Here is a 12,744-nt window from a genome sequence, read left to right as displayed (position 1 = left end):
AAATGTAAACAAAGCTAAGTACTCGACCAAACCTAAGTCACAAAAACGATAACAAACGACAAACAAGTCGCGTAAGGCGAAAATACAATATTTAGTCAAGTAGCTGTCGAACTCACAGAATGAAACTGACTCGTAGCATCGTCAGTCCACCGCTCATGGCAAAGGCAGTGAAATTGACAAGAAGAGCGGGGTAGTAGTTGCGCTAAGAAGGATAGCACGCTTTTCTGTACCTCTCTTTGTTTTAACTTTCTGAGCGTGTTTTTAATCCAAACATATCATATCCATATATTTTTGGAATCAGGAACCGACAAGGAATAAGATGAAAGTGTTTTTAAATTGATTTCGAAAAAAAAAATTTGATAATAATTTTTATATATTTAATTTTCAGAGCTTGTTTTTAATCCGAATATAACATATTTATATGTTTTTGGAATCAGCAAATGATGGAGAATAAGATAAACGTAAATTTGGATCGTTTTATAAATTTTTATTTTTTTTTTACAATTTTCAGATTTTTAATGACCAAAGTCATTAATTAATTTTTAAGCCACCAAGCTGAAATGCAATACCGAACCCCGGGCTTCGTCGAAGATTACTTGACCAAAATTTCAACCAATTTGGTTGAAAAATGAGGGCGTGACAGTGCCGCCTCAACTTTCACGAAAAGCCGGATATGACGTCATCAAAGACATTTATCAAAAAAATTAAAAAAAACGTTCGGGGATTTCATACCCAGGAACTCTCATGTCAAATTTCATAAAGATCGGCCCAGTAGTTTAGTCTGAATCGCTCTACACACACACACACACAGACACACAGACACACAGACACACGCACACACGCACATACACCACGACCCTCGTTTCGATTCCCCCTCGATGTTAAAATATTTAGTCAAAACTTGACTAAATATAAAAAGCTCACCCAAACACACAGTAGGAGCAGAGGGACCGTGTGCAAGTACCAAGGCAGGGTCTGACAAAGGCAGAAGTCAGACAAACCGGCTGAAAGCCGGAGCAAAATCAAAACACGTCTGTAGACACGGACCGCTGAAGATTGAATGATTCAAAGATGGCGGCAAGGTCAGGAAGTCACGTGTGACTTTGTCCTGTTAAGGGGTCAAGGTAGCTCTTTTTTAGGGTGACCTCCCCTTGTTACCAAGGCGATGCTATTCAGCGTCCTAGCACTAAACTGAAGTAAATTGCTGTATGTGAGTTGGGATAAGATATGTAATTTAATAACAGAAGCATATTTCCACGGACGCTGACATACTCGTTGATGGTTTTACATGATACAGTATGTAAATGTGAAACAATACTGGTCTGTAAACCTTTCATTGTTGAAAGTAAGCAATCATCTCCTGAGCAACCGGCACGGTTGGCCTAGTAGTAAGGTGTCCGCCCCGTGATCGGGAGGTCGTGGGTTCGAACCCTGGCCGGGTCATACCTAAGACTTTAAAATTGTCAGTCTGGCATTATGGGGTTAGTGCTAGGACTGGTTGGTCCGGTGTCAGAATAATGTGACTGGGTGAGACATGAAGCCAGGGTGTGCTGCGACTTCTGTCTTGTGTGTGGCGCACGTTATATGTCAACGCAGCACCGCCCTGATATGGCCCTTCGTGGTCGGCTGGGCGTTAAGCAAACAAACAAATGTTATATGTCAAAGCAGCACCGCCCTGATATGGCCCTTCGTGGTCGGATCGGCGTTAAGCAAACAAGCAAACAATCTCATCAACTTCATACAGTTTTTAACGTTGGAACACGGGTGCAAAAGTTTGTCTGCTAGTCCCTATCGTGTGGCAGCTAGGGTGCATGGGGTATTTGCATATCACCATGCGCTCTTAAACACATTATTTTGTTCAACAACAAAAATTAACACCACTTTACTTTTTACTTCACAATAACTTTACTTTTTACTTCACAATAACTTTACTTACAGATAATACGAACAGACAGACATTTCTCTGGACATTTACACGTGAGTTGTTCTTTGCTACTGGTCACAAGTGGGGGTCAGCTCACACGGACGCATTTTTCAATACAGTCTAGGGGAGAAACTGGTCACAAAGCACCCAGTACATGCCAGAGAGATAGGAGAATCGGCACAATCAAAGAAAATACCAAAATCATTCAATAGATATGGAAATATTAAGATTTACTGTGAAAATGCCAGCAAAAATGGCGTCCAAAAACGGGAACGCACACTTGGTGCGTCTTTGAAGACTTACCTCCCGTTCTGTGTTGTTGATAATAGTCGTGTTTGTGCTGTTGTTGTTGAAATAGTATCTAATAAAACTGATGCAGTTCTTGAAATGTTGAAAATTATTGTTGTCTTTGTGAAATGCGAGAGTGTTCTGAGGCGTAATCTGCATACGGCTGATGTCCCACATAGGGTACCCCACTTCGATCAGCGTATCACTCCAAATGAGCTTCATAGCAGAAAAGCAGATACACTACCAACACACTGCATAACAGATCTACAAGTCTGAGCCAGAATCATTGAAATTTACTTTCTGTATAAAATATTGCAATCAAATTTGTTCACGATGTCCCACAAATAACGCAGGTTACCCTCGCCTTCGATTCAAAGTAACTCCAATCTGACTTAATTACAATCGAAACGCAGATGACGAACTGATTCACCACAAATGTGTGGTATTTTACACATAAATTTCAACTGTGTTGTTTCGCGATAAACAGCCATAAACAAACAAATGTGGCGCCGTCACGTCGCCTTGGAAGGAATAACGCAGGTGACCAAGGCTTGTTTCCGATACCTGTCTGATTAAAATCATCGTTTTTTCACGAATGACGGCTCTTTGGCAGATCTGGTGAGTTGGAAACTGTCTATGAATGTTTCATTTAATGTCAAATGCGTACATTCTTGTCGATATTGTTACCTTTGGGCTCATAAATTAAGTCAATCGTCGTGTTGTCCGAAAGTGACTTTTGTCGGCATAGAACTTACTGTGCTTTGATCATTGACTGAGAAGAATCTTCCGATGACACTAGTTCATTTCACTACGCGACTGCAGATCTGCAAGGAAACTTATGGCAGGGGAAATAAGCTTAACTGAAGACGAATAAGCGGAGTAACTGTTCTTCAACGGATTGCTCTTACACTGATCTAAATATTTAGATCTTGTCGTCTGCTAGTCTGCTAGTAAGTAGTCTTCGGTCGTGTGAAAGTCACATCTATTTCGACTGTGTGCATCGATCCGTGTAGTGAAATGTTGATCTTTGATGATTTGGCAACATAACTTCGCTAAATGTGCTTCGAGTGTATCTCCCCGTTAACCGCATTTGAAAACGTCTTTTAACAAGACCATGTTTCGACAGCCCAGACGGGGAGGATCCTCGATAGCTCACAGGGTATATAATGTTTTCCGCCGTTTTTTTAAGAATCCTTTCAAATTTGCTATTCCAAAAGTACCTTATGACTCGACTCGAGTGGCAAAGAACATTCTCTGCAATTCCTGTCTCAGTCCGTGCAGCCGTTTCGGGTCCTATCGTCATCATACAAACATACACACAGACACACAAGAACCAGCTTTAAAAGTTAGATTATGTAGGAACCATGTGAACCAGTGATTTTTTCGTATGTACAACAGATACTACAGTATTTCTGCTTTATGAAAAGCAATATTTCAAAAACAAAACTAGAGATTTGAATTTTGACCACTTTTCCCCCTTTCTGTCACCAGTACTGAAGAACAACTCACATACATGTACACACACAAAAAATGGGTGATACTTAGCGGCGAAACGGTCAAGAACAATTCTAGAACCATTCAAGAAACATTCATGAATATTCATGAATATATATTCTAGAAGTTTCTTGAATTATTCATAAAGATTAAATGAGAATTCTTGAATTTTAACTAGAATATTTCGATGTTTTGGTAAGGAATATTCTTGAAAAAGGACTTGAATAATTCTAGAATATTCTTGCCTACTTGAAGAATATTCCTAACATTATTCTAGAATATTCCTGACAATATTCTAGAATATTCCTAACAATATTCTAGAATGACACTAACATTATTCTAGAATATTCCTAAGATTATTCTAGAATATTCTTAACATTATTCTAGAATATTCTTAACACTATTCTAGAATAATTCAAAAAAGTTCAGGAATATTCATGAATTTATATTCAAGAAGTTTCTTGAATTATTCATAAAGATTAAATGAGAATTCTTGAATCTTAACATTTTTCTGGAATATTCTTGAATCCTGTGAACTTAAAGTATATTCTTGAACATGTCTTAAGTATTCTAGAATATTCAAAACTAGGTTGAAGTTCTACTTCTAGTATACTCTCAACACAATTTTCAGAATGATCTTGGAATATTCTGTGCTGGCATTTAAGAATAAATCCATTAAGAATATATTCTTCATACAAATCAGAATGATAGTACAATTATCTAATGACTAATAACAGAACAAGAATATTTTAAGTGATTTTTTCCTCCATCAATACTTGATACAGCAGACAAAACAAGATTTCATTCAATACTTTATCACATGTAATTTAACTACTCGAAGGATGATAAATCGGTGATGGTTATTCATTTGGCGAAGAACCTTTCCACTGGTCACACCGGGTGCAGTCTGAATCCGGGAGCCGATGCTTTGCAGGTTGCGGATGCCCTGTAAAGTGCAATGAAAATACAATTTTAAAAGTCTAAATGTTTCTTTGTGGTGCTTTTTTTCATCATGCTTAAAGAGTCAACAATATGGTCAGGAATCTGTCAAGGTGTCCAAATGCAAAATTCCTGTTCTGGATACTTTTATTACTATGTATTTTGTTCCGTTTTAAAATGACTACAAAATAAACAATACAGTTATGAAGTATTCTTCATGCAGATTCTATCCACACCAAATGTATGTATCAGTCGCCTGGATGCTGAGAACATTAACTGTTCAAGAAATGATGGTTACAAAATCGAAAAATGTTTTGTGAATTTTGTCAAATCAAGGGTGCCATGTCAATGTTTTTATCAAATAAGTCACCATTCATAAAAGTATTGAAACAACTAAATGATAGCTTTAGTTAGCTTCATTTCCAGAAATGCCATCCAGAGAGTTTTTGGGGACTGACATGCAACGGGCCAGGAATGAAAGAAATTACAGTATTTAACTAATTTAATTTTCAAAGAGACTTTTTGTTGCGATTCCAAGCCATTTTTTTCTTCAGTTTAGGAATAATTCATTCATCATGTTTTGTGCTTTCATTTAATTATCCCAAATTTTGTTGTGACAAAGGTTTAAATCAATAAATGTTGATTGCCTTCACTTAATTACCTGAGTAAATCTCTTCTTGCATCACTATTCCCATGGCCTTGACTCAGGCTTGAGCACCTCTTCAAGCTCTTGAAAAGACTAATGCACTCTCTGACAAGATGTTGATGGGTTAATGGTTTGCAGCTTGTTGCCTTTTGATGCAGCATCTGTAAAAATGAGAAGTGATCAAATTAGAACAACCATTATATATATAATTATAAATGCTCAAGTTTGAATATATATTTATATTTACTAATAAGGGGTAAATACTGAACTATTTACAAATAATACTAATAGTAATCATCTTTGTTCATGCAGGAATTTCTATAAGTATAAATATATGTTCCTGACCAAACCCAGTCTCCTGTAAAGTCTTGTAATTGACTAGCTAATACTCAGAAGACAATTATTTGAAAAAAATAAAACAATTTAGTGCCGGCTTGCTGATTGACACTTGACTATTAGTATCACTGTCAGACACATATATATTACAATCAATGAATGATACATGTGCAAATTACACTTACAGTTACACAGAGACTGAAAAGAATAGGTTTGAAAGGGCTTGAGTAAAAAGTCATGCAATCCTACCAAAACAAATGATAGTTCAAAATAAACAAATCCTACAGGTCTAACTCAACTGATTTCACTTAAAATCTTGCAAACAAGAGAGAAAGCATTTAATTGTTATTGACTTATTGTAAAAAAAATAAAAAATAAAAACCTAAACCTAGATCCTAGATATATATCTATATATGTCACCTAAAACAAACAACAATATCAAACATAAAAGAATTTTTATAAAACACCTACCTTTGTTTTTCCTGAGAAAATCAGGATACAGCTTGTTGCCACTCAAGTGAGATCGCTGCTCTTAGTTTCACCCATGGTGCTTTCAGTTTCACTCATCTGTCATTTTTGTGTCTGGCACCTCCAAGTTCAAACTCTTGTTTGGGATGAAGAATACAGCATTTCTTCATGCCTAACAAGTTGACAAATCAGTGGCATGCCATTATTTCAGATAAATGGAGATTACAAAATCTTTCTCAGTTCTAACAACGTGCTTCCAAAGAATTTGGCGCCTGGTTTCTTAGCTTCCGGTGCCAGAGTTTGTCCACCGGAGTTACTTCCCTTAAAAGCAAAATGGCGACGCTCTGTAAATACACCATGAGGAAAGGGGACTCTTTTGAACGAACTGCTGCAGCTAGAAACCTTTTCTCTGTTGTCTTTGTTGAAGCACTTTTGCATCAAAGCAAAACAACATTGATCCATGCATCATTTCCATGAACTCAGTAAGTATGTTTTGTTTTTGCTTGTTTTATTCAACACGTGGTACAGATGTAAACATGTGTGTCACTGTGTGACTGTGAAATCGAAACCAGCCTTCAATTTTAAGTTTCTTCTTCGATCTGACACATGAGAAATGGCAGATGTATAAAACTTAACTACATTTTAAGCAAAAGTACTGTTTAATCATGTGATGATTTGATTGTTGGGTTTAACGGCCGCCTTTCTGTGTCAGTGTGTCATTGTGTCGTCTGTTTGCAAACAGAAAGTCTGCCGTGATTTGCGTTCTGCTGGCACTGTTGGACAGAATAAACGAAACCTGTTGGTTTCAAAGTATAAATTATAGACTGTAACTTCTGCTGAATTTGTTTGAGGTTTGGAACTCACAGATTTGGTATAAATTTGCCGCTAGCAAACTGACTGGTTTGGTCAAAATTGAAAACAGGTTTCTGAAAATGAAATTGAAAAAAGTGCTTCAAATTGTAAACATGCCTGTGGGTATTTACAACAATGACGATTATAACAAATATTCCGAAAGTGTATTGATAGAATTATGTGCATTTATGTTAAAAGGTAACATTAACCATTGCATCAAAATTGGTTTGATTGATTGATTGAATGACATTAATGACAAGCAATACGTTTGTAAGTTTTCTGTTCACATTCACTCTAGTTATGATGATGATCTTTGGAATGTCTGATGTTTGAGTTTATCCTTTGTTAAAACCTTTTTTTGTTTCTTATTTACTAGGTCCAGGAAAGAGGGGTGAAGAAGATATCTGGATGAATTCTCACTGGAAGTACCATGAAGCACATCATAAATAAAATATCACTGGAGGAAAAGGTAAGGGTCCTGTCAACGAACTGTGGAAGTAATTAATCAGCCAGTGAATGAATTAAATCAATTAATGGGCAAAACGTCTCCGAGAAAAATCGCTTATTTCAGATGAAAATGTGTTTTCATCAATAATATACCATATTTACATACCAAAAAGAACAAACTGCGGACATTTAACTCTTCATTTTTGTTCCTTTTTCCAAGTTTTTGAATGAATGATTTTTTGTAAACTGTAGGCATTGTGTTTCAGGCTTTACAGGACACAATGTTGCAAAGCTTCAAGCTGATACTGAGCCTTCTTTTGAATCAAGTCCACCATGCCCTGCCACAGACTGACAGTGAAGTTGGCCAAGGGAATCATCCAACAAGGGATGCTGGTGACAGGGACCTTTCCTGGAGAAGCGGTACCGCATCCATGCAGTTCCAGTAGTTCAGAAAAGTGATGACAAATGTTGAAGACACATTCTGCTTGTAAACATTGTTAGCCCAAGATCGACTTGTCATCTATTTCACTTCTTTGTGACAATATAACATTTGAAGAATGAACCAAGTGTTTGTTTGGCTTTATTTTGTAGCATAATTCGAATGTGTAGCAAACACAACCAAAACTATAAGTGGAGAACACAAAATTAAATTAAAAGTGTTTTAAAAATAAGGGATCACAGTTCTTGAACTTTGAAGAAGAATGTTCTTGAATAAGATCATTCTTGAAAAAAAATATTCTAGAACATTGTTGCAGTTCTTGAATTTTCTTCGATATTCTAGAATATTCTACAAGCCAAAAAATTCTAGAATAATGCCAGTTGAAAAATTCTAGAACATTCTAGAATATTCTTGAATAAAAAAAAGTTCTTGAACAACGTTTCGCCGGGGAAATAAAGTCACAGTCTATTTATGCGAATCCTCTTATTTGTACTGATTGAGTTCTGTGTCGTATAGTAATGTCCTGGAGCACTAGAGTTCAGAGATCCACTATTGTTCCGTTAACTTGCTGTAGGTCCTGGATCTATTTCTTTCGTGTCGTCAGTTCTCGGATCACACAGATGATAGATAGTCTGTAGACACGCCTCTGAGATCCACTATCGTACCGTTGACTTGCTGTAGGTCTTGAATCCACTTCTTTCGTGTTGTCAGTTCCCATATGATAGTCTGTAGCACAGGAGCTATGAACGTGACATCGTTCCAGGTAGAACACTGGAGTCCAAGAAACTACAGGGATGGAAAGATCCGGAGAAGGGCCGACGGACTCAGAATGGTGACGAGACACAATGAAAGACCACGAAACGTCTGAAAAAGACCATACGGATTTGCTAAATCTCTGTTCAACAGAGTAATTTTATGGTCAGGTTACGTCTGTACAGTTCCATCTGTTTTTAATTATGAATAGACAACCAACTTATTTTTGAACATTTCTTTATGAAGAATGGACAGTCAAACTTCTTTCACACACAATCACATGCATCTCAACCGTCTTCCATTCGTTCTCTCAGTAGGAATAACCGACCAAATTTTGTATATTATTTTCAATAAAAAGTAAGTATCCAGCCATAAACTACAGTCTTTCAATATTGTGTAAAGGCTCAGCTCCTCCTTCGCTTAGTTATGAGCAACTATTCGATTGAATGGAGGTTCTTTGGGGGTGGGTAAGAAAGATAGAAAATGAAATAATACACTAAAAACAAAAGTGAACGACTTTAACACTCAAAAATGAACTTCTCAATTTATTTAAACAACAAGGATGATATAAGTGTATCTCAGCAAAAAATAAAACAAATGCTCAGAAAGGTCACAATGGCAATCAGAAAAACTGGTAAGAACGACTAAATATATAAGTGTGTGACACCGGCGGAATAGGTGTGTCAGGGTGTGACACAGATGGATTGCCTTGGTATGCAGACAATTGTTCCCCTAAAACAAACAAGCACTTTAGTCTTTCTAACTTCTGCAAGATGGCGGCGACGGCAAGGTTCGAACTTTTTCAAAATTGCCGCGACAGCAAGAACTGGGCTCGGAAAATACAAGAACTATTAAGACAAGTCAGCCTAAAATACTCTTAAAATATTGCTTTCAGTTGCTACTAATATTTATGATAAATTTTGGCTGCAAATCTCCTAATAGCAAATAAAGTATTGACGTAAACAAGTTTACCAGAAAGGTCAAGGGAAGTAAGTAATTGCTTTTCTGCACAGAATACAGAATTGGTAAGCTATTGCTTCCCTTTGACTATTTAAAAACCACACAGCCAGGTTATTGTGGCTGCCACATATTTTGTGACACAATATCAATTTCAGTCAGGAATTGAGATGTGTACAATTGCAAAACAATCACTGAATTAACCAGGTGACATGTATTTAATTTTTAATGAATTTTTCAAATGTTACCAAAATTGTTACTTTTACCTCCAGCGAGTCATCCATCTATGGCAAAATACATGACACATGTGATTGTATTAGCTGTGAATAAAATATATAGTATCATAATATATCTATAATAGTCAGTAATGAAGTATTGACTGCAAGCAACTTTCCTGATAAATGAATGGTACTAAAAATGTAAGAAAGAAATTACAAGAACATGAAAATCATATCCATACCTCGCCAGAGGAATATCTGGCTGCTTTTCTCAAAAAGCCTGGGGTCTGCAACGACAAAGACTCAACTCGGAGGCAGCCGGGACCTGAAAATGAATTATCTAAATAAACACACAATTTCAAAAGACAACCAAAAAGGCTGCGACTACACATGGATAAACAGAAGGCTTCCCTTAAAGCTTTTCTTAATCAAACCGATTTTTAAACCATATAAAACAGGCAACGAACAATCTGTAATTTGTTGACATTATACCCAGCGCAAGAAAGACTAACAAAGTACACTAACCGCAGAAACAAAGGCACTCAGGCCTCTCCGGTCACTGGTCTCTGTTCTTCCTGAAGTTCATGTTTACGCTTGCGTACCCCAACTGTTGGGTCTGGGGATGACGTGGCCTGGGTCTGGGGGCTCGGGGTGGAGGTGTTCTCACACAAAAGTGTGTGTCCTGAGAAAATCTGCAAAAGTTCAGTTAAGGTTTGACTGTTTGCTGTGCACTAAAACTAACAGATATGACACGGCAGATTGATAAATAAAAAAACCGTAAAGCGTTCAAATTAACCCTGCAGGGAGGGGGGCTGGAGAGCCTGAGAAAAGAATGGAACATTCTTTCTTTTTCAGGGGGTACGTGTGAAGGAAATTACGAATAACCCCCCGCGGGTTAGGGGGGAAGAATTTGTCCGATGCTCCCCAGCATGTCATAAGAGGCGACTAATGGATTCTGTTTCTCCTTTTACCCTTGTTAAGTATTAATGCGGGCCGACAGAGTGATCGTGTGCGTGAGTAAGAAAACTGACTTGGTGAAGAGTAAGAATGACTCATGCCAGAAAACCAGAAAAAACTCAGGTCCGTTTCAAATTTTAATCAGGGTTGCACATAGGTTTCAGTACACACGAGATTATTCACACTTCGAGTCACTTTACAATAAACGACAACGTTCAAGTTTCAACGAATGAAGTAGACTCCTTTCAATTCCAAACAAATACCATAAACTTAGCTAAGAGTTTCAAGGGGCTCTAACAAGTGACGGAATTTTGAGTTTAAGGGAATTCAAAACAAGGTAAAAAAGCAGACATCTTGTATTAAGGGACATAAAGTCATTATACTTCGCTAGAGTTATCCTCCCCAATCTCAAAAACGTTGATTTATTCATACAAAAGAGGCTTCAATACAATAAAATTCCACAAAGAAAAACGTTCCTAACAGCAGGCAAAAACAATTTGAGTTTGAGAAATAAAAATGTTTCCAGAATTGTGAAAGCTCAACAATGGCCGACAATGTGAAGGTCACAAAGTAACATAAAACTAGCTTCTGTTACCTTTACCGGCCTCTCCAAAGAAACAGCTCACATTTTCTGTTTTAATCACAAATTCAACAGATAATTCCATGTTTGACCTATCCATACAAAACGTAGCAATAAAGACAATACAATGAAAGCAAGACAAACCTTATGGCTCTACAGTAGGCTCACCACGATCACACCATTGGCATTAGGCATTTAGAAAAGGTTCTCACGTTTGAGAGATAACATTCACAATTTAAAAACATCTTTCCCTTCAACAAAAACCTCAAGCTACAACAAAACGGTCCTCTCTGGTCAAACAAGAAAACAACACTAACCAGGTGAGTACACAAAATTCCCATAAGCCCTTGGGGCAAACACAAAGCTATGACGATTTTCACAAGATAATCCACAGGATAAGCCTTGGAGTCACGCTGTAGAGGAGAAGTTTCCGGGCCATGAGGCAGGGTTGGATAGTGTTGAAGGCAGAAGAGAAGTCTATGAAAAGAATGCGTACAAAAGAGCCAGGTTTTTCTAAGTGTGTGTATGCGTTGTGTAAGAGTGTGAGTGTGAGTGTGGCGTCATCTGTGCATCTGTTCTGCTTGTATGCAAACTGGAAGGGATCCTGATGGGGCTTGACCTGATGGAGCAGTCTAAAGAAGACAATGCGTTCAAAGCACTTCATAACAATAGAGGTGAGAGCTACAGGGCGATAGTCATTCAGGGTTTTGGGCTTGTTGTTCTTGGGGACAGGGCAGATCGTAGAGTTTGTCCAGAGTCTAGGCACAGTGCAATCTTTCAGAGACCAACTAAACAAACGGCTAAAAACAACGGACAACTGACAGGCACATGATCTCAAAACACGTCCACCGATGTTATCAGGACCAACTGTAAAAATGTAAAATTAAGCCAAAGTTTTGTTAGTGGTAAATGTTATTTAAACATGTATTGTATAGTCTAAAAAATGACTAATTACTCATGGTGACCATCTTATTCCTAATGCTGTCCATGCTTGCTAGAGTCACTGTAGTAGCTGCTTTCTCAGTATGATGAACACCTTTGGGAAATTAATTAAAATTTCATGCACATTAGATTTATCTCTCTATCCCTCACACACACCGTCACACACACATGGCACAAACCGTCGTGGGGACACGCACACACCGGCTGAGAGAGGAAAGTTGTTTCCCTTGCTATTCATAGTTGGCTATTTACTAATGGTGTTGCGTCCCTTACAAAATATGTATTACAACAGTATTTACTGAGTAATTGTTATTTGAACCCCAAAACTAACGTCAATGCAATACAAACTAAAACAATTTGATAAAATCTAAAGTATTTTTGGGTAAAAATAAATACAGAAAACTATTTCTTCGAACTATAGACACACGGATAAAGTGTAGTGTTTCTAATGTAACCCTATGCTCTGTTCAAATAAACTTGACCAAATTCGTCCAAGGCGGTTTG

At 37.4% G+C, this 12,744-nt stretch overlaps 1 long non-coding RNA gene across 1 annotated transcript; it reads left to right on the top strand.

Moving 5' to 3' along the window:
* The first annotated feature begins 6,420 nt into the window (after window positions 1-6,420).
* Window positions 6,421-8,138, top strand: LOC138972740 (uncharacterized). Its single transcript, XR_011457733.1, has 3 exons — window positions 6,421-6,577; window positions 7,324-7,416; window positions 7,661-8,138. It is a non-coding gene; the product is annotated as an uncharacterized lncRNA (long non-coding RNA).
* The last annotated feature ends 4,606 nt before the right edge of the window (window positions 8,139-12,744 follow it).

The sequence above is a fragment of the Littorina saxatilis genome, linkage group LG8 (genome assembly GCF_037325665.1).
Source record: "Littorina saxatilis isolate snail1 linkage group LG8, US_GU_Lsax_2.0, whole genome shotgun sequence".
In the NCBI taxonomy this organism is placed as follows: Eukaryota; Metazoa; Mollusca; class Gastropoda; order Littorinimorpha; family Littorinidae; genus Littorina; species Littorina saxatilis.
This window is presented reverse-complemented; position numbering and strand designations above follow the sequence as displayed.